We start from the raw sequence: 22,766 nt of genomic DNA on the forward strand, positions 1-22,766 counted from the left end.
ATTCACCTATGTTCACTAAAAATATATATATTTATATATCATATTATATATACATATATATTTATCTATTCTACAACAGTATTTATTTCTCTCAAAACCCCACAAAATATCCCAGACTGAATAATGGGTTAAAGAACTGTGTATAGAAGGAAGGCATAGTAGATGCATTGACCATTAACAATTAATGTTGTTATGCCATTGCTGCAGCTTTATTCTATAAACTGTATTATACATCAGGGACCTGGTTCATACAGTGTTCTCTCTCTTTCTCGTCTTTTCCCTACTTCTGTCCCCTTCAGTCTTTCCTTCTCTCTTTTTTCTGTGTTTTGGTGTGACCATATGTAGAAACTGGACACCCAAACACAATAAGAAAAGTAGAACTACATAGCATCTCTAATTCATACTTGTGGCTACGAGAAAGGCCCTGGGCCTTTTACATCCTCCGCCCCCAGATTATCTCAGGTGGTCCCATTACATTAGATACTCTACAGATGCAGTTTACATTTCTAGCTCTGACTTTTGCAGTGAGGTTGGAGGCAGATCCACCTGCCGACTTATTCTCACTACCCTTTCACTTGAAGTCTGCTCTTCTCTCAGTCTTTTCCAATTCAGCAAAAGTGCCATTCATCCTGGTGTGTAATCATTCTCCAGGGATCAGCCAGTGATCTTTTAAAAACACAATCACATCATGCCACTTTGCTATTTATTTATTTATTTATTTATTTATTTATTTATAAATATGAAATTTATTGTCAAATTGGTTTCCATACAGCACCCAGTGCTCATCCCAACAGGTGCCCTCCTCAGTACCCATCAACCACCCTCCCCTTCCTTCCACCCGCCATCAACTCTCAGTTTGTTCTCAGTTTTTAAGAGTCTCTTATGTTTTGGCTCCCTCCCTCTCTAACCTCTTTTTTTTTCCCCTTCCTCTCCCCCATGGTCTTCTGTTAAGTTTCTCAGGAAGCCACTTTGCTATTTAAAACCTTTCAGTGGTGTCTCCCACAATTAGAGTAAAATACAGTTCGTTCTGCTATAATGCTTGTTTTGAAAAAGTGACAGATATATTAAGGAACAATTTGAGCATTGTGAGTTTCACATTTGCTAATGTTTGAAAAACACCAGACAAAGCAGATGCTGCACTCGGTGAATGGAGCACGCATGCAAGCTCATCACCCCCCACCAGCTTCCTCAGTTCACTGTGTGTTATAGGCCACATCTGTCCACATCAGGTGTTACTGTTTGCCGTTGGATTTCAGATGACCCTCCTTCCGCTACCCAAAATTCAGCGCTGCAATGCTTCCGATGCCCGCTTCCATGAACAAGCTTCAGGTCTTTTATAAGGTAGTATGCTATGGTTACTGTAGTATTTATGTAGTTAATCATTACAAGTGTGCAAAAATGTGCTGTTATTATTAGGTTTTAATCAGTTTTTAACGTGTCACAAAAATTTTAAATATTTTACCTCTTGCCCCATATTTTCCCATGGTTTTTTTTGTCTGATTTGCATTGCAGAGTGGTTTTTAGAAATGCATATGTCTTATTATACCAGAATTAACTACATAAGTTTCTTACTTACAAGGACCTACATGTTGCCCTCAGCTTGTCTTACCTCACCTCATACTACTCTTCTGGCTCACCGTGCTTGAGGGACCCAGACACATTCCCCACTCAGGGTCTCTGAGAGACTTGGTCTTTCTGCCTGGGAACCTCCTCTTTCAGTTCTTCTCATGACTGGTTCCATTGTTTCCTTCACATTTTAACCTCAATTTTACATTTTCAGATTGGCCTTTGCCAACCATTTTATCTGATGTGTCTCCCCGCAAATCTCCCTTTGATATCTCTATCATATCATCTTGTTTATTCCTTTTGGTGAACCTATCATAATCTAAAATTATCTGAGATATTTTTTCTGCTTACTGAAACATGAGATCAATGAGGATATTTCTTTATATCCATCAACTTTAACAAGGCCTGGTACACAGGGGGCACTCAACAAATACATTTTCAATGAAAGAAAATGAACATTTTGTCATCTTTTTGCTCTACCATAAGTGCTTTTACAAAAAAAATCCACATATTTTTGAGCTATAAAATCACTTCAGAAAAATTTTCAGATAGGTAGTGTGAATCTTCCTCTAAGCTTTCTCTAAAGGGAATTGTAGCATTTTATTAGAGTGAATGGACACTAGGAAAAAAGAAATACCCAGACTTTTGAAGAGGTTGTTATATACTGGCTCTGAATTGATGCTAAATCCAAGGGAAACAAAATGCCACTGTGGTCCACTAGTCAAGGTAGGGCTCATGGTGGTCAAGTGATATATCTCTATCTCTATAATTTTGGCCTAAGTTTGAATTACTTTCTTGTCAATAGACCCACAGAGTCCTATGGTTCTTTCCTAAGTTACTGAATGTATAATTTGGATAGATACATTTATCAACTGGAAGAATCATTACAAAGGTTCTCTGACTCATGAAGTAAAGACATTAGGTAGGAAGAATCAAATGGATTCCTCTAGAATTGCCCCTCCCTGACAGGATGGTAAACAAAAGTAATACATCTCTGCAGAAATTTCAGGCATTATTACCACTAGCAAAGACTTGGAACATGCCGGTGTAATGAAACAAATCAGATTTCTAATTTTCTTGTTTAGACTCTGTAGAAGTATGGTGGATCTTGGAAAGTGACCTTGAAATATCATATATTTAATCAGCTCAATTGCAGCTGTTGCTTGAGATGTGGTGTCTTTAACTGAAGCAAATCAACATTGGTGGGAAGCTATTGACCTGAAAAATGCTCTTTTCTTTCCATATTAATTTGCAAGAACCACACAAAAAAGTAGTTTGATTTTAAATGGTAGGAAAAACAATATACTTTCCTATCTCAGGACTATGTTAATTTTCTTGCTTTCTGTTACAGTATCTTCTACAGTGATTGTCTTGACATTTTAAACAACCTAACATTTCTCCACTACATTGGTGAGATCATTGTCTCTGATGAGTAGGAAATAGCAAGTTCTTTAGATGCCTTAGTAAGACACCTGAGAAACAGAATATGTTATAAACCCCATGAAAATTCAGAGACTCACCAGCTCAGTGAAATTTCTGAGATAAACCATCTCAAGGGTAAATGACAAGTTACTGCATCTTGTACCAGCAACCAACAAAAAGAGGCACAATGCTGGATAGAATATTTTGGATTTTGGAGGCAACATATACATGTTTGAGTATTTATGATACCTCCTAATGAATAACCTGGAGGTTGTTGGTTTTGAATGGGGAGTGCAGAAAAAGGCTCTGCAACAAGTCCAGGCTGCAATGAGAACTTCTTTTCCGCTTAAGCTTTATGAAGCAGATCTGATGATACTTGAAAAGCCTGTGGAGTATAGGGATACACTATGGAGTCTTTGGCAAGTACTATTAGGAGAATTATAGGGCAAAAGTCTAGAGTTTTGAGAAAATCTGTGCTTTCTTTTATGGATAACTATTCTTTTGGGGAATAGCCCCAGGTTTGCTACCAGGCCTCCATAGAAACTGAATGTCTAATCATTGGATATCAAGTGATTGGTGCCCTAAGATTCCCATTATAAACTTGGTGTTCTCTGAGCTACCAAGCCATAAATTTAGGCATGATTAGCCACAGAAATCAATTATTAAATAGAAATGGTAAATAAGAAATTGAGTTTGAGCTTATGCCAAAAGGCACAAGGAAGTTGTGTGAGCAGATACCTGACTCTTCAACACTAACTGCTGTTGTATTGTCTTTTTTTTCTTCATACCTATGGATTCATGGAGAATTCCTTATGAATTTATGTCTGAGGAGGAGAAAACCTTGGGCCTGGTTTACAGATGGTTTGGTGGTCTTGATTCCCAAGGGGGACCCAACAATGGTTCTATTAAACTAAAAGTTGAGACTGTCACTTAGCTGCTTGGGTCCTTGTCATTGAAATAACAGGCCAAGAAGGAGGTTACTCTGCTGTTTGGGGGACACTAATCCTGATTTTCAATGGAAAATTGGGTTCTTGCTACACAAGAGGGACAATGAACATTTCTTAGTCTTTCTGTGCTGCTATAACAAAATACCAAGTACTGGGGTGCTTATGAATAGCAGAAATTTATTTCTCACATTTCTGGAGGCTGGAGGTCTGAAATTAGGGTGTCTGCGTGGGCAGGTGAAAGTCCTCTTTAGAACTGCAGACTTCTTGTGTTCTCACAAGGCAGAAAAGCAAGGAATATCTCTTATAAAAGCACTAATCTCATTTGTGAGGGTTCTGCCCTCTTGACTTAATCACACCCAAAGGCCTCCCGCCCCCTCAATATCATCACCTTGGGTATCAGGTTTTCAGTGTGTGAATTTTGTAGTGTGAAATAAAAATTCAGACTATGGCAGAGGCATATGGAACCAAGGAAATTCTTTGGAGTTTTATTGGTACTTCCTGTCCAAGAGTAAAAGGTTAAGTTGATAGCAAACTACAGAAATTTAAAAAAGATAGGACAAATAGAGATTGAGAATCTTGATAAATGAAGGTTTGATCCTGACCAGCCGAGGCCCTGATGGGGACAAAGGAACATGAATGAGATGTAGAAGAAAGGGGTTATAAATATCAACGAGAGCTGCATGACCATTACAGAAATGAAGACTGCAGCAGCTATATATATCTTCTTGTGTGTGTTACATACACACTTTCCTTTATTTTCCTTTTCTTTAGAATTGTATGTAAGTTTTTTTGGAGGTAAAATTTACAATTTAGTCTTTATATAGAATGTTTACATGTGGCTGTGACTGAATTTGAAGTGTAATTAACATAGCTCAGAGAGGAATACAATGACTGATGGAACTTTGAATCTCATTATTTTGGGGAGAGGATGAAAATGATATCATGTGTCTAAGGGATAGTTCCATGATGTTAGGTGCAAATAGGGAGTTTGCTTTTGTTGTTGCATGAAAGTTCAAATATATGTAGAAAGAGTGTGAATAGATGCTGAGTGGCCAAAGGGGGAGATGACAGCAGTTATTCAGCAATTATGTCTCAGGTCCAAATTCACATTTAATCCCTGCTTTGTGATATCAAGGCTGGATTCTGCCAAGAGGATTTCTTTGCTAGTTGGCTCTGAGACTCTGACAAAAGGAGGCACTAGAGGTAACTGCAAGCTGAAGGAGAAAGAAGAAAAAGGTCCATCCTATTTGCTGTCAAATTGGGTTCTTGTTAGTATCACGACAGTCTCATTTCTTCAATCTGTCAGTGAGACTTTATTTTTTATTTTTTATTTAAAAATTTTTTTTTTCAACGTTTTATTTATTTTTGGGACAGAGAGAGACAGAGCATGAACGGGGGAGGGGCAGAGAGAGAGGGAGACACAGAATCGGAAACAGGCTCCAGGCTCTGAGCCATCAGCCCAGAGCCCGACGCGGGGCTCGAACTCCCGGACTGCGAGATCGTGACCTGGCTGAAGTCGGACGCTTAACCGACTGCGCCACCCAGGCGCCCCGAGACTTTATTTTTAGAGAAGCAATTGAATCCAGTTTGCAGATTTTCCAACCTTTGAAGAACCAGGTCTCACCATGTCTCTCAGGGACACCAAAGCTGCCATTAAACATCCCTTCTGAGAAGTCTGATTCTATGCCCTTTGGGCTTCCTCTGCCAAATTCAGAGACACCTGCTCCAGCTAAGGAATATTCCCTTTTCTGAGTATCTGCTCTATGGGGCCTTTTGTTCAAAGTTCTAATTTTAATAGTTCCAACCTCTTCTCTTTATTTTCCTAACACTAGTGGTGGTAGATGCTTCCTGCAGTTGCTAGTTTTGTGACACCTTATTGTTTAAAAAATTTTTTTTAATATTTATTCACTTTTGAGAGACAGAGAGAGACAGAGCATGAGCAGGGGAGGGACAGAGAGACAGGGAGACACAGAATCAGAAGCAGGCTTCAGGCTCTGAGCTGTCAGCACTGAGCCTGACGTGGGGCTTGAACCCACAAACTGTGAGACCATGACCTGAACCAAAGTCAGACACTTAACTGACTGAGCCACTCAGGTGCCCCATGATACCTTACTGTTCTTTTAATTTTTTTGTTTTCAGTTCTCCAGTTAAGAAAAATCTATTACTGGGGCTCCTGGGTGGCTCAGTCAGTTGAGCATCCAACTTTGGCTCAGGTCATGATTACGCAGTCTGTGAGTTTTAGCCCTGCATTGGGCTCTGTGCTGACAGCCCAGAGCCTGGAGCCTGCTTCAGATTCTGTGTCACCCTCTTTCTCTGCCCCTCCCCCACTCATGCTCTGTCTCTCTCTCTCTGTCAAAAATAAACAAACATTAAAAAAAATTAAAAAAAGAAAAATCTATTACCTCATTTAATTCTTTATATTAAACCCTTTCTATTAAAATAACATAAGTAATATTTTTTTTTGTCTCCTAACAAAGATCAGTATATGAAAACAATAGAGGCATACTTGCTTTATTGTGCTTTGCAGTCATTGCTTATTCTTTTTCTTTTTAAGGATTGAGAGTTTGTGGCAATCCTACATTAGGCAAGTTTGTCAGTGTCATTTTTCCAACAGGATTTGTTTACTTTGTATCACATTTGGGTAATTCTCCCAATATTTCAAACTTAAATTATTAAGTTTGTTGTGGCAAACTGTGATTAGTGATTATTAATGTTACTGTTGTAATAAAATTGGGCCAGGGGTGCCTGGATGGCTCAGTTGATTAAGCATCTGATTCTTGATTTCAGCTCAGGTCATTACCTCATGGTTGTGAGATCAAGCCAACGAGTTGGGTTCTGTACTGAGCATGGAGCCTGCTTACGATTCATTCTCTCCCTCCCCCTTTCTCCCTACCCAACTTGTATGTTCTCTCTCTCAAAAAAAAAAAAATAGGCCAGTTAATAGTCCTATAATGGCTTGTAAGTGTTCAAATAAAAGGTAGAGTCACATGTCTCTCATTTTAACTTGAAAGCTAGAAATGATTCAGCTTAGTGAGGAAGGCATGTTGAAAGCGAAGATGGGTTTAAAACTAGGCCTCTTGCACCAGTTAGCCAAGTTGTGAATGCAAAGAAAAAGTTCTTGAAGGAAATTAAAAGTACTACTCCAGTAAACACATAAACACATGAATGATAAGAAAGTGAAGTAGCCTTATTGCTGATATGGAGAAAGTTTGAGTGGTCTGGATAGAAGATCAAAACAGCCACAACATTCCCTGAAAGCCAAAGGCTAATCCAGAGTAAGTCCCTAACTCTCTTCAATTCTGTGAAGGCTGAGAAGGGTGAGAAAGCTGCAGAAAAAAAGTATGAAGCTAGTAGAGGTTGGTTCATGAAGTTCAAGGAGAGAAGCTTTCTCCATAACATAAAAATGTGAAGTGAATCAGCAAGTGCTGATGTGGAAGCAGCAGCAAGTTATGCAGAAAATCTAGCTAAGGTAACTCATGGAGGTAGCTACACTTAAACAACAAATTTTCAGTGTCAGTGAAACAGCCTTCTATTGGAAGAGGATGCCATCTAGGGCTGTCATAGCCAGAGAGGAGATGTCTGGCTTCAAAGGACAGGCTGACTCTTATTAGGGACTAATGTAGGCAGTGGCTTTAAATTGAAGCCAGTGCTTATTTACCATTCCAAAAATCCCAGGGTCCTTAAGAATTATGCTAAATCTTCTCTGCCTTTGATCTAAAAATGGAACGACCAAGCCAGAATGACGGCTCATTTGTATATAACATGGTTTACTGATTATTTGAAGCCCACTGTTGAGACCTACTTCTCAGAAAAAAAGAAGCCTTTCAAAATCATTCTTCTCATTGACAATGCACCTCATCACCCAGGGGCTCTGATGGAAATGTACGATGAGATTCATGTTGTTTTCAGGCCTGTTAACAGAACATCCAACCTGCACTCCACAGATCAAGTAGTGATGTAAACTTTCAGGTCTTATTATTTAAAAAATACATTTTGTAAGGCTATACCTGCCATAGGTAGTGATTCCTCTGATTGATCTAAAAAAGTAAATGGGAAACCTCTGCAATGGAATCACCATTCTAGACACTATTAAGGACATTTTCAATTCATGAGAGGAAGTCAAAATATCAAAAGAAACAAGAGCTTGGAAGAGGTTGAATGTGACTTTCACTGATGACTTTGACAGGTTTGATATCTCAGTGAAGGAAGTAAGTGCAGATGTGGTGCAAACAGCAGGAGGACTAGAATTAGAAGTGGAGCCTGAGTGTTTCGAAGAGACACATGTACCCCAATGTTTATAGCAGCACTATCAACAATACCCAAAGTATGGAAAGAGCCCAAATGTCCATTGATGGATGATTGGATAAAGAACATGTGGTGTATATATACAATGGAGTATTACTTGGCAATTCAAAAGAATGAAATCTTGCCATTTGCAACTACGTGGATGGAACTAAAGGGTATTATGCTAAGCGAAATTAGTCAGAGAAAGACAAATATCATATGACTTCACTCATATGAGGACTTTAAGATACAAAACAGAGAACATAAGGGAAGGGAATAAAAAATAATATAAAAACAGGGAAGGGGACAAAACATAAGAGACTCTTAAATATAGAGAACAAATGGAGGGTTGCTGGAGGGGTTGTGGGAGGGGGAGATAGGCTAAATGGATAAGGGGCTTAAGGTATCTACTGAAATCATTGTTGCACCATGTAATAACTGACTTGGATGTAAATTATAAAAAATAAATTATTGAAAACAAACAAACAAAAAAGTGTAGCCTGAAGATGTGACTGACTTGCTGTAATCTCATGATAAAACTTGAATGGATTAGGAGTTGCTTTTTATGGATGAACAAAGAAAGTCCTTTCTTGGTGGAATGTACTCCTGGGGAAGTTGCTGTGCAGATTGTTGAAATGACAACAAAGGATGCAGAATATTATATAAACTTAATTGATAAAAGAGTGGCAGTGTTTTGGAGGACTGACTCCTAATTTTGAAAGAAGTTCTACTGTGGGTAAAATACTATCAAACAGTATCACATGGCACATCTTTTATATATAAATATATATATATATATATATATATATATATATATATATATATATATATATATATAAAAGAGTTGATCAATGCAGCAGACTTCATTGATGTCTTTAAGAAATTGCCACAGAGTGACTGCACCAGTTTGCATTCCCACCAACAGTGTAAGAGGGTTCCTGTTTCTCCACATCCTCTCCAGCATCTATAGTCTCCTGATTTGTTCATTTTGGCCACTCTGACTGGCGTGAGGAGATATCTGAGAGTGGTTTTGATTTGTATTTAACATTGTGGAGGTTCCTCAAAAAATTAAAAATAGACCTACCCTATGACCCAGCAGTAGCACTGCTAGTAATTTACCCAAGGGATACAGGAGTACTGATGCATAGGGGCACTTGTACCCCAATGTTTACAGCAGCACTCTCAACAATAGCCAAATTATGGAAAGAGCCTAAATGTCCATCAATTGATGAATGGATAAAGAAATTGTGGTTTATATACACAATGGAGTACTATGTGGCAATGAGACAGAATGAAATATGGCCCTTTGTAGCAATGTGGATTGAACTGGAGAGTATGATGCTAAGTGAAATAAGCCATACAGAGAAAGACAGATACCATATGGATTCACTCTTATGTGGATCCTGAGAAACTTAACAGAAACCCATGGGGGAGGGGAAGAAAAAAAAAACCAGAGAGGTTAGAGTGGGAGATAGCCAAAGCAAAAGAGACTCTTAAAAAATGAGAACAAACTGAGGGCTGATGGGGGTGGGAGGGAGGGGAGGGGAGGGTGGGTGATGGGTATTGAAGAGGGCATCTTTTGGGATGAGCACTGGGTGTTGTATAGAAACCAATTTGACAAAAAAATTCATATATTTAAAAAAAAAAAAAAGAAATTGCCACAGCCACCCTAGCCTTCAGCAACCACTACTCTGATCAGTCATCAGCCATCAGCATCCAGGCAGGAATCTCCACCAGCAAAAAGATTACAACTTGCTGAAAGCTCAGTTGAAGGTTAACATTTCTTACCCATAAAGTATCCTTAAATTAAGGTATGTGCATTGTTTTATTTTAGACATAATGATATTTCATGCTTAGTAAACTAAAGTATAGTATAAACATTTATATGTGCTGAGAAACCAAAAACTCATTCGACTCACTTTATTGTGTTATTCACTTTATTGCAATGGTCTGAACCAAACTTGTAACATGTCCAAAGTATGCCTGTACTATATTCACTGATTTTAACAGAGTAGACTTTTTTAAAAATTCAGAAACCTTAATTGACTAGTCTTTGTGAATTTATGTTCCTCATAAACCATTTGATATTATCTGTACATGCATCTTTCTTTTGTTAGTGATTTGGAGACATGTGCTTTTCATTATCACCTGGTTTCCAAGCAAAAGAAATTTTAATTGATACTGTTGGTCTGAAGTCTGTTCTGTTTAACCTTTCAGATTTTCCAAATGAAATAATTCAAAATGAACTGAATTAGAGTTGGCCATATGCTGACTTAGATCAAGCAAGAAACACATTATCTAACATTGCTGAACTTTGTTTTTGATCTTTTAGAACAAATAGAATAAAACAACGTATAAATTGCTTCTGAGAAGTCAGGCTAACTGAACTCTGTTGTTTGAAACTCCAGAACAAAGTTTTCATATACTATATTTACTTTACCTTAGTCAGCATTGTTAAAAAAAAACAAAAAACAAAAACCAAACAACAATAACAACAAAAACAAGAGAACCAAAGCCTACATGGTGATAAGTATACAAACCAGGCCCACAGGATGGCAGTAGTGGAACCCATGACTGTGGCTGACTCCTAGTTCACCCCATAACATAGACTATTCCAGTCTCCTCATCACTGTTGGGCTGAGGCTTCAAAATTCTCATTTTGAGTTTGGGTAGGAGCTTTCAAAGGCTCCATCTGTAAGGGTACAGGAAGGTATATGATTGCAATTATTTTTTTCCTACTCTGTGGGTTGTCTTTTCATTCTTTTGATAGTATCCTTTGTTATACAGAAGTTTTAATTTTGGTGAAATCCAATTTATGTAGCTTTTCTTTTGTTGTCTGGTGTCTAAAGCCAGGTTTTGAAGCTGGGTCGGCTTATTCTAAAACTCAGACCGCCACTCAAATCCCATTTTCAAGTATAGGAGGGGATTTGGCAGTATATGTTTATATTGACAGAAAAAATTCGGTACACTTTATTAATATAATTACCTTGACTTAAATAAAAGGAAAACTTCCACATGTTCAGGTGGGTTCTTTCAACTTCTTTTTCATTATAAAGGACATTTGCTTGTGACTTGGCCTATTATAATATATGCAAGAATGAGAATCTAACCATGCTCTTACTTAGTTCAATTAGCCTCACCAAACTCTGTCAGCCAATTGGGAATTTCAAACATCTGCTAATAGAAGAAATCTTGAAAACCAATGGTTTAAAGAAGATAAGAGCTTGCTTTCTTCTCACGTGGTATGAAGGCTGTAATTAGCCAGTCTTGGACTGGATGGGTGACTCCATGATTTCATCAACAACCTTCTTGTTTCTCTGTATTGATTTGTAGCTTCATTTTTAAGATCATTCCATGATCAGGGTGCCTGGCTGGCTCAGTTAGTTGGTAGAGCATGTGGCTCTTGATGTGGTTGTGAGTTTGAACCCTGCATTGGGTGTAGAGAATACTTAAAAAAAAAAATCATTCCATGACCACAAAGGGGCTCTAGCTATTAAATCTGAACTGTAGAAGGATTAAAGGGTAAAAGAAAAGATGCATGCCTTCTAGATGAGTCAGGCCTGCTTAATGAACTTTTCTAGAAGCCACACCCAATGACCTGTGTTTATATACCACAGACCATATTAGCAAGGGATTCTGGGATTTTGGGACAGTAATTAATTTTTAGCCAAGCTTATTGCTGTTGTTACAGACATTTTCTGGTGCTTTGTATAAAATTTGATTCCCAAATTATTATTTATATGCTTTTGATTTATTTATTTATTTATTTATTTATTTACATGAAAGGATATTTGATAGCTTTCTGGAAGCCTCTCACCAAACAAGGTTATTTCTTTCAGCCATTTGTGATAAGCCTCAAATAACATGTCTGAAAATAATAGTGCAGTCTATTTTCTGCTACGTCACCCCAACAATACAGTGGTTCCCTTGTAAGAAAGGGAGAATCAATAGTGGATAGGCAATTAGCAGGATTTTTTTTTAATACCTCCTGGACAGAGATTAATGTCATTTCAGCTTTCCTATTCATTTCTCTGGCCTCATTGCAAGAACATTACTTCCCTTCTCTTTTGTTATCAAATTGTCATTTTCTAATCAATTTCTACATTTTAGACTACAATGCACAATATACAGGTTGTCCTTAAAATCAATTTTCTTTATTTTTTTCCCCAGTTGAAATGATATGTAGGTCACTCAATTGTTTTTTTGTTTTCCCTTTATCTTTAATCATTCCTAAATCAATCCTGAATTCTCTAGGTTGGCCAACTAAATGCAGGTTGATGAGGTTCTCATGTGCCCAAAATGTAAAGTCTATAAGAACTACAACTCAGTGTAAAAAAGTAAGAATAGTGAATTCCAAGAATAGAATTACCTCTTTATTTTAAATATCCGTTAAGGCTCAGAAAGCAGACATTTCTTTTTATCCTTTCAAGTTTGGCAGAAGTCTAAACAGTGGCTCAAAAAAGGCTCATTTTCCTCTTCCTCAGCACTCTGTCCAGTTCACTGTGCCTATTCATTTGCACTAATACACTCAGGTCAGTTCTAATATGAAAAGTTCTAGTCCTGGGCAAGAATGACACAAGTACCCTACTCAGAAGGTCTTGGTCATAGCATCAAACTCCACTCTTTATTTTTTTTTGTTTTTTTTGGTTTTTTTTTTTTAAATTTTTTTTCAACATTTATTTATTTTTTGGGGACAGAGAGAGACAGAGCATGAACGGGGGAGGGGCAGAGAGAGAGGGAGACACAGAAATGGAAACAGGCTCCAGGCTCTGAGCCATCAGCCCAGAGCCCGTCGCGGGGCTCGAACTCACGGACCGCGAGATCGTGACCTGAGCTGAAGTCGGACGCTTAACCGACCAAGCCACCCAGGCGCCCCAAACTCCACTCTTTATATGGTACCCTGTGACTGTTCCTTTACATCTGGAGCAAATACTTTGCTTACCAGATTCCTAGAAAGAGCTCTTAGACCATTACTTCTCTGTCTCATATACTGAGTTACTGTCTTTCATTGTCTGACTTGAATTTCTGCCTTTGTTTCTTTGAACTCATTGTGCTCAATTCTTACTATCTGATTTTCTTTTTCTTAACATTTTTTTTTTAAATTCAAGTTAACATAAAGTGTAATATTGACTTCAGGAGTAGAACCCAGTGATTCATCACTTTCATATAACACCCAGTGCTCATCCCAACCAGTGCCCTTTTAATGCCCATCACCCATTTAGCCCATCCTCCAACCCACCTTGCCTCCAGCAACCTTCAGTTTGTTCTCTGTATTTAAGAGTCTTATGGTTTGGCTCCCTCTCTGTTTTTATGTTATTTTCCTTCCCTTCCCCTGTGTTCATTTCTTTTCTTTCTTAAAGTCCACATATGAGTGAAATCATATATTTGTCTTTCTCTGACTGACTTATTTTGCTTAGCCTAGTGCATTCTAATTCTATCCACATTGTGGCAAATGTCAAGATTTCATTCTTTTTGATTGCCGAGTAGTATTTTAGTGTGTGTGTGTGTGTGTGTGTGTGCGCGCGCACGTGCACATATGCCGTATCTTCTTTATCCATTCATCAGTCAATGGACATATGGGCCCTTTCCATAATTTGGCTATTGTTTATAGTGCTGCTTTAAACAATGGGGCACATGTGCCCCTTCAAATCAGCATTTTTGTATCCTTTGGATAAATACCTAGTAGTGCAATTGCTGGGTCATAGGGTAATTTTATTTTTAATTTTTTGAGGAATCTCCATACTGTTTTCCAGAGTGGCTGCACCAGTTTGCATTCCCGACAACAGTGCAAAAGGGTTCCCCTTTCTCTGCATCCTCACCAACATCTGTCATTTCCTGTGGTGTTAATTTTAGCCACCCTGACTGGTATGAGGTGGTATCTCACTGTGGTTTTGATTTGTATTTCCCTGATGATGAGTGATGTTGAGCATCTTTTCATGTGTCTGTTAGCCATCTGGATGTCGTCTTTGGAGAAATGTCTATTCATGTTTTCCACCCATATATTCATTGGGTTATTTGAGGGTTTTTTTTGGGTGTGGAGTTTGATAAGTTCTTTATAGATTTTGAATGCTAACCTTTTTTCCGATGTGTCATTTGCAAATATCTTCTCCAATTTCCTTGGTTGCCTTTTAATTTTGTTGATTGTTTTCATTCCTGTGCAGAAGCTTTTTATCTTGATGAGGTCCCAATAGTTCATTTTTGGTTTTATTTCTCTTGCCTCTGGAGACATGTCTAATAAGAAGTTGCTCCAGCTGAGGTTAAAGATATTGCTGCCTGTTTTCTCCTCTAGGAATTTGATGGTTTCCTGTCTCACATTTAGGTCTTTGATCCATTTTGAATTTATTTTTGTGTCTGGGGTAAGAAAATGGTCCAGGTTCATTCTTCTGCATGTCGCTGTCCAGTTTTCCCAACATTATTTGATGAAGAGACTGTCTTTTTTCTATTGGATACTCTTTCCTGTTTTGTCAAAGATTAGTTGGCCATACATTTGTGGATCCATTTCTGGGTTCTCTATTCTGTTCCATTGATCTAAGTGTGTGTTTTTATGCCAATACCATACTGTCTTGATGATTACATCTTTGCAATACATCTTGAAGTCTGGGATTGTGATACTTCCAGCTTCTGTTTTGTTTTTCAGGATTGCTTGGGCTCTTTAGGGTCTTTTGTGGTTCCATACAAATTTTAGGATTGTTTGTTCTAGCTCTGTGAAAGATACTGGTGTTATTTTTTTGCGATTGCATTGAATGTGTAGATTGCTTTGGGTAGTATTGGTGTTTAACGATATTTTTTCCTTCCAATCCATAAGCATGGAATGTGTTTCCATTTTTTTCTGTCTTCTTCCATTTCTTTCATAACATTTCTATAGTTTTCAGTGTACAGATATTTTACCTCTTTTGTTTGGTTTATTCCTAGGTATCTTATAGTTTTTGTTGCATTTGGTACATGGGACATGTTCGATGTGCTCGTTCTGGAGGAGAGGTCTGTTGCTTTGGCTCAGAGTCAGTATTTCCCCAGTAAATAAGCAGTTGCCAGGCATGGGGGTCAGGGTTTGGTGTAAATGGGTCCTGCCTCCATTGGGGGCTGCTGTGTTGCTCCCTGAAGTCTCACAGTGTTGGTGTTGGGGAAATGGCACCACCCCAATCTCTTGTCCCTGGGCTGGAGATCTGGCATTCCCCCACTGTTCAGGCAGCCTTCACAGAATAGCAAGGGCAGTCAGCTCACAATGTGCCACAACTCTCCTGAATTTTTTCTTTGGCGTACAGCTGGCATTTAAAACCCAAAGTCTTAAAGGACTTGGCCCATATGGATCCACTCCCCTCTTCCAGAGTAGAGCCTCTCCACTGTGTGAAGTCCTCTGTCCCTGAGAAACAGTCCCACACCTGCACAGTGAATGGAATCTATGGTGTAGCACCACCAAAGGCAGCAAAGATTATATTCCCTCTGTGTGCACCTGTCCCCTGCTGATGAAATGCCTTTGGCTGGAACCTTTGGTCTTTTGTTCTTGGAGGCAATAAACCCTCTTCCAAAAGTACTCCAAAAAGGGGACTCTTATCTCCCAGTGAGCCCCAGAGATCCCTACACAATACTATGCACTCTGGGACCAGCTCCTTACTCCCCAGGAGTGTGTGCCACCGCTCCACTCTGGAGAAAGTCACACACTTTCACAACGTCAGGATTTGAGCTCCAAAGGCTGTTTGCAAAAGAACTGGGACACTCCGTACTTCTTGCTCCCTAGTCTGTGGTGTAGAGAGGTTTTCCTCTTGTGCTAACTCAATGCTACACTTTCTCAACTCTTCTCTCTTTTCTTTTTGTCTCTCGTCAGAAAAGTTTCTCTTTCCTTCCCAGCACCACCATTTTTCTCTCCCCAGTTCACACCCATGCACCTCATACCTGCCAAGTTGTCTCCTTCCAACTGTGGAGATCCTTCTGCCAGTCCACAGATTCATTTCCCTGGGGTTCCTAGTGGTCAGACCTCAACACAACGGTGTCTGAGGGATAAGGAAAGCCCAGGGTCTCCCTACTTCTCTGCCATCTTAACTCTTCCCTCCTCTTACTCTCTGATTTTCTTAAATTATATCTGTGATGAAATTATCTTTGACTTGATTTTCGTATGAACTACATGCATTTGGTTTTGCTGGATGTTTAAAGTATTGTGTGTTTATATTAAGAGGTTTTTCTTTTTCCTCAGTATATTGCTAGGTCAGAGCCCTGAGCGAAACTGCCATTGTGATTTCATGATTGTGGTTATCTTTAAGATCAGTTAGCTATTGTTATTTTGTTTGTTTGTTTTGCTTTGTTTTCACCTTTAACTTCATGTGGAATGAAGAAAATGGATTAAAGTGAAGGTGTACTACATTTAGATAGGTTTCCTAATTTTTTGGCTCTTTTAAGATTTTTCTCAATTTTACCTTTTTCTCTTCCAGGGTGTTTACATCTCTTTTCTATTATGTTTTAATTATCTTGGTAAATAGGTCATAACATAACAAGGTCTTTTGTAAGAATTCCTTCACCCTAATCTATTTTTCTAACTCTTGTTTGTCTTCTCAATCTCTGAAGCACTTTCACATATTGAAACTGACTCTGCAAGGACTCAAACATATTCCTTTAAAAAAAAAATTATGTTCTAGGCGCCTGGGTGGCTCAGTTGGTTGTGTCCGACTCTTCATTTCAGCACGGGTCATAATCCCAAATTTTTGGGATCGAACTGCATGTTGTGTTCTGCACTGAGCATGAAGCCTGCTTAACATTCTCTCTGTCTCTGTCTCTCTCCTTCTCCCCCACTCTCTACAATAAAAGAATAAGTAATTAGTAGTTTAAATTTATTTTTTCTTGTGGTAAGAACACTGAACATGAGATCTACCGTCTCAGCAAAATTTTAAACATGCAATAGAGTATTATAAACTGCATGCATGATGTTATATGCCAGATATCTAGAAATTAGCCATCTTGCATAATTAAAACTTTATACACCTTGAATAGCAACTCCCTAACTTTCCCTCCTCTAAGCCTCTGGCAACTACCATCCTACTCTCTGCATCTATACATTTGATTATTTTATACACCTCATATAAGTGGTATCATGCAGCCTCTGTCTGTGACAGCTTATCTCACCTAGCATACTTGCTCCAGGGATCATCCACATTGTCACCAGGATTTCCTCCTTTTACTCCTCCTTTTTTTCTAATGAGACAAAATTGGCATGTAACATTATATTGTTTTTGGTGGAAAGCATGATAATTCAACATTTGTATGCACTACACAGTGATGACTACTAAAAGTCTAGGTACCATCCATCAGTATACAATTGATCCCCTTCATGCACTGTGCCTACCTCCCACCCCTGTCACCTCTAGTTACCACCAATCTGTTCTCTGTATCTTTAACTTTGTTTTTGTTTTGTTTGCATATATTGTTTCTTTTAGATTCTGCATATGAGTGAAATCATATGGCATTTGTCTGTCTTCATCTGTCTTATTTCAGTTAGCATACTTTCAAAGTACACCCATGCTATTGTAAATGGTAAGATTTTATTTTTTATAGATGATGGGAAGTATTCCATTGTGTGTGTGTGTGTGTGTGTGTGTGTGTGTGTGTATACAGTCATCTCTATCCATTCATCTACTGATGTACATTTAGGTTGTTTCAATTTCTTTTCTATGGTAAACAATGTTGCAATGAACATAGGAGCACATATATCTTTTCAAATCTGAATGTTTGTATTCTTCATATAATTATCCAGGTGTGGAATAAATGGATTACATGATAGTTCTGTGCTCATACAGGAATGTCTATATTGTTTTCAATAGTAGCTGCACCAATTTATATTCCCACCAGCAATAAACAAGGATTACCTTTTCTCCATATACTCTCCACCACTATTTTTATTTTGATAATAGCCCATTCTAGGATCACCTGAGTGACTCGGTTCAGCTTTCGACTCCTGATTTTGGTTGAGGTCATGATCTCAGGCTCATGAGATTGAGCCCTGCGTCAGCCTCCACGCTTCACGTGGAGCCTGCTTAAGATTTTTGTTCTCTCTCTGCCCCTCTTGGCCTCTCTCTCTGTGTCAAATAATTTTTAAAAAGTCGTTCTAATGGATATGAGGTGATAGCTCATTATGGTTTGAGTTTACATTTCTCTAATAATTAGTGATATTGAATATCTTTTCCTATACCTGTTGGCCATCTGTATAAATATACATACATATATATATACACACACATACATATTTTATATATTTATAAGTATATTTAGAAGCATTATTTATAATATATAAATATATATATTAATAATTTATTGCCAAGGTAGCTAATACACAGTGCATACAGTGTGCTTTTGGTTTTGGGGGTAGATTCCATGATTCATCGCTTACATAAAATACCTAGTGCTCATCCCAATAAGTGCCCTCCTCAATGCCCATTATCCATTTCCCCTGTCTCCCTGCCCACCCCCCATCAACCCTCAGTTTATTCTCTGTGTTTAAGAGAGATGTGGTTTGCCTCCCTCTCTGTTTGAAACTATTTTTCCCCCTTCCCTTCCCCAATGGTCTTTTGTTAAGTTTAGGTATTAATCCCTTGTCAGATATGTTTTTCAAAAATCTCCTCCCATTCAGGAAGTTGCCTTTTCATTTTGATCCCATTTGTTCACTTTTGCTTTTGTTTCCCTTGCCCTTGGGGTCTGATCCATGAAACTATTACCAAGACAGATGTCAAGAAGCTTACTGCCTATATTTTCTTCTAGGAATTTTATGGTTTTAGGTCTTCCATTAAAGTTTTTAATCCATTTTAAGTTAGTTTTCATATATGGTATAAAGTAGTGGTCTTGTTTCTTTCTTTTCCATGATGTTCAGTTTTATCAGCACTTATTGAGTAGACTATCCTTTCCCCATCGTATGTTGTTGGTTCCTTTGTCGCAAATTAATTATCCATATATGTGTGGGGTTAATTCTGGGCTTCAAATTTTGTTCTGTCAATCTGTGTCTTTTTAAAATATCAATACCATAAGTTGAAAATTAATATAACTTTCTGGTGTGCTTTTAAACCAGGGAGCATGATAACTCCAGCTTTGTTCTTCTGTCTTAAGATGGTTTTGGCTAGTCAAGGTCTTTTGTGGTTTCATGTAAATTTTAGGATTATTTGTTCTAGTTCTGTGAAAAATGCCATTGGAATTTTTAAAGGGCTTGGACTGACTCCTTATATTGTTTTTGGGTAATATGGACTTTTGAACAATATTAATTTTTTCAATCTCTGAGCATTGACTATCTTTCCATTTATTTGTGTCATCTTCCATTTCTTTCATCAAGTTTTTCTAGTTCAGTGTACATGTCTTTTACCTCTTGGTTAAATTTATTCCTAGATATTTTATTCTTTTTGATACAATTGTAAATGGGATTGTTTTCTTAATTTATCTTCCTGATAATTCATTATTAGTTTATAGAAATGCCACAAATTTTTATTTTTTCTATTTTTTTATTGTTTATTTTTAATTTAATTGATTAATTGATTAATTTGTCTATTTATTTATTTTTGAATTTATATCAAAGTTAGTTAACATATAGTGCAATAATGATTTCAGGAATAGTATTCAACTATTCATCCCCTATGTATAACACCCAATGCTCATCCCAACAAGTGTCTTCCTTAATGTGCCTTACCCATTTAGCCCATCCCCCCACCCACAACCCCTCCAGCAACCCTCAGTATGTTCTCTATATTTAAGAGTCTCTTATGTTTTGTCCCCCTCCTTTTTATATTCTTTTTCTTCTCTTCCCATATGTTCATCTGTTTTGTATCTTAATTCCTCATCTGGGTGAGACCACAGGATACTTGTCTTTCTCTGACTGACTTATTTCTCTTACTATAATACCCTCTAGTTCCATCCATGTTGTTTCAAAGATTTCATTCTTTTTGATTGCCAAGTAATACTCTATTGTATATATATACTACATCTTTATCAATTCATTAGTCGATGAACATTTGGGCTCTTTCCATAATTTGGCTAATGTCAATAGCATTGCTACAAATATTAGGGTGCATGTGCCTCTTTGAACCAGCATACCTGTATCCTTTGGAGCAAGAAATAGTGCCCACCAGATCTTTTGTTTTTGGAGAAGTCTTCTTAATATCCATGACCCTTCAGTGCATGTTCTGAGATTTGTAAATAAATCTCTTTCCCATGTATCCCAGACACTTTTCAAATTGTTGTTCCTAATATTTTGGTGGGATTGTTATGCTGTCTCTTTAAGGGTGGGGGCTCAGTTTCCTATCATCCTCCAGCTCTTCTGGAGCTAGGCTTGCTGATTTTTTTAATTTTAATTTTAACTTTTTATATTTATTATTTTTTTAATTTAATTTTTTAAAAATTTACATCCAAATTAGTTAGCATATAGTGCAACAATGGTTTCAGGAGTATATTCCTTAATGCCCCTTACCCATTTAGCCCATCTCCCCTCCCACAGCCCCTCCAGTAACCCTGTTTTTTCTCCATATTTTAAGACTCTCTTATGTTTTGTCCCCCTCCCTGTTTTTATATTATTTTTGTTTCCCTTCCCTTATGTTCATCTGTTTTGTCTCTTAAAGTCCTCATATGAGTGAAGTCATATGATTTTTGTCTTTCTCTGACTAATTTCGCTTGCATAATACCCTCCAGTTCCATCCATGTCATTGCAAATGGCAAGATTTCATTCTTTTTGATTGCCAAGTAATACTCCATTGTGTACACACACACACACCACGTCTTCTTTATCCATTCATCCATCGATGGCCATTTGGGCTTTTTCCATACTTTGGCTATTGTTGATAGTGCTGCTATAAATATTGGGGTGCATGTGTCCCTTTGAAACAGCACACCTGTATCCCTTGGATAAATGCCTAGTAGTGCATATGCTGGGTCGTGGGGTAGTTCTATTTTTAATTTTTTGAGGAACCTCCATACTGTTTTCCAGGGTGGCTGCACCAGCTTGCATTCCCACCAGCAATGCCAAAGAGATCCTCTTTCTCTGCATCCTCGCCAATATATGTTGTGCTCTGAGTTATCAATGTCAGCCATTCTGACAGGTGTAAGGTGGTATCTCATTGTGGTTTTGATTTGTATTTCCCTCATGACGAGTGATGTTGAGCATTTTTTCATGTGTCAGTTAGCCATCTGGATGTCTTCTTTGGAGAACTGTCTATTCATGTCTTTTTCCCATTTCTTCACTGGATTAATTGTTTTTTGGGTGTTGAGTTTGATGAGTTCTTTATAGATTTTGGATATTAACCCTTTATCTGATATGTTGTTTGCAAGTATCTTCTCCCATTCTGTCGGTTGCCTTTTAGTTTTGCTGATTGTTTCCTTTGTTGTGCAGAAGCTTTTTATTTTGATGAGGTACCAGTAGTTCATTTTTGCTTTTGTTTCCCTTGCCTCCAGAGGTGTGTTGAATAAGAAGTTGCTGCAGCCAAGATGAAAGAGATTTTTGCCTGCTTCTCCTTGAGGATTTTGATGGCTTTCTGTCTTACATTTAGGTATTTCATCCATTTTGAGTTTAGTTTTGTGTATGGTGTAAGAAAATGGTCCAGGTTCATTCTTCTACATGTTGCTGTCCAGCTTTCCCAGCACCACTTGCTGAAGAGACTGTCTTTATCCCACTGGATATTCTTTCCTGCTTTGTCAAAGATTAGTTGGCCATATATTTGTGGGTCCATTTCTGGGTTCTCTATTCTGTTCTATTGATCTGAGTGTCTGTTCTTGTGCCAGTACCATACTGTCTTGATGATTACAGCTTTGTAGTGTAGCTTGAAGTCTGGGATTGTGATGCCTCCTGCTTTGGTTTTCTTTTTCAAGATTGCTTTGGCTATTCGGGGTCTTTTCTGGTTCCATACAAATTTTAGAATTTCTTGTTCTAGCTCTGTGAAGAATGCTCATGTTATTTTCATAGGGATTGCACTGAATATGTAGATTGCTTTGGGTAGTATAGACATTTTAACAATATTTGTTCTTTATATCCAGGAGCATGGAATCTTTTTTCATTTTTCTGTGTCTTCTTCAATTTCTTTCATAAGCTTTCTATAGTTTTCATTGTATAGATTTTTCACCTCTTTGGTTAGATTGATTCCTAGGTATTTTATGGTTTTTTGTGCAACTGTAAATGGGATTGATTCCTTGATTTCTTCTGTTGCTTCATTGTTGTTGTATAGGAATACAACCAATTTCTGTGTATTGATTTTATATCCTGCAACTTTGCTGAATTTGTGAATCAGTTCTAGCAGTTTTTTGGTGGAATCTTTAGGGTTTTCCACATAAAGTGTCATGTCATCTGCAAAAGGTGAGAGTTTGACCTCCTCCTAGCTGATTTGGATGCCTTTTATTTCTTTGTGTTGTCTGGTTTCAGAAGCTAAGACTTCCAATACTATGTTGAATGACAGTGGTGAGAATGGACATCCCTGTCTTGTCCCTGACCTTAGGGGGAAAGCTCTCAGATTCTCCCCATTGAGGCAGATATTAGCGTTGGGTCATTCATATATGGCTTTTATGATCTTGAGGTATTATCCTTCTATCCCTACTTTCTTG

At 37.9% G+C, this 22,766-nt stretch overlaps 1 pseudogene; it reads left to right on the forward strand.

Annotated features, from left to right (window-relative positions):
• The first annotated feature begins 6,886 nt into the window (after positions 1-6,886).
• LOC122469051 lies at positions 6,887-9,997 on the forward strand (annotated as a pseudogene).
• The last annotated feature ends 12,769 nt before the right edge of the window (positions 9,998-22,766 follow it).

Source organism: Prionailurus bengalensis, chromosome B1 (assembly GCF_016509475.1).
Source record: "Prionailurus bengalensis isolate Pbe53 chromosome B1, Fcat_Pben_1.1_paternal_pri, whole genome shotgun sequence".
NCBI classification, from domain to species: domain Eukaryota; kingdom Metazoa; phylum Chordata; class Mammalia; order Carnivora; family Felidae; genus Prionailurus; species Prionailurus bengalensis.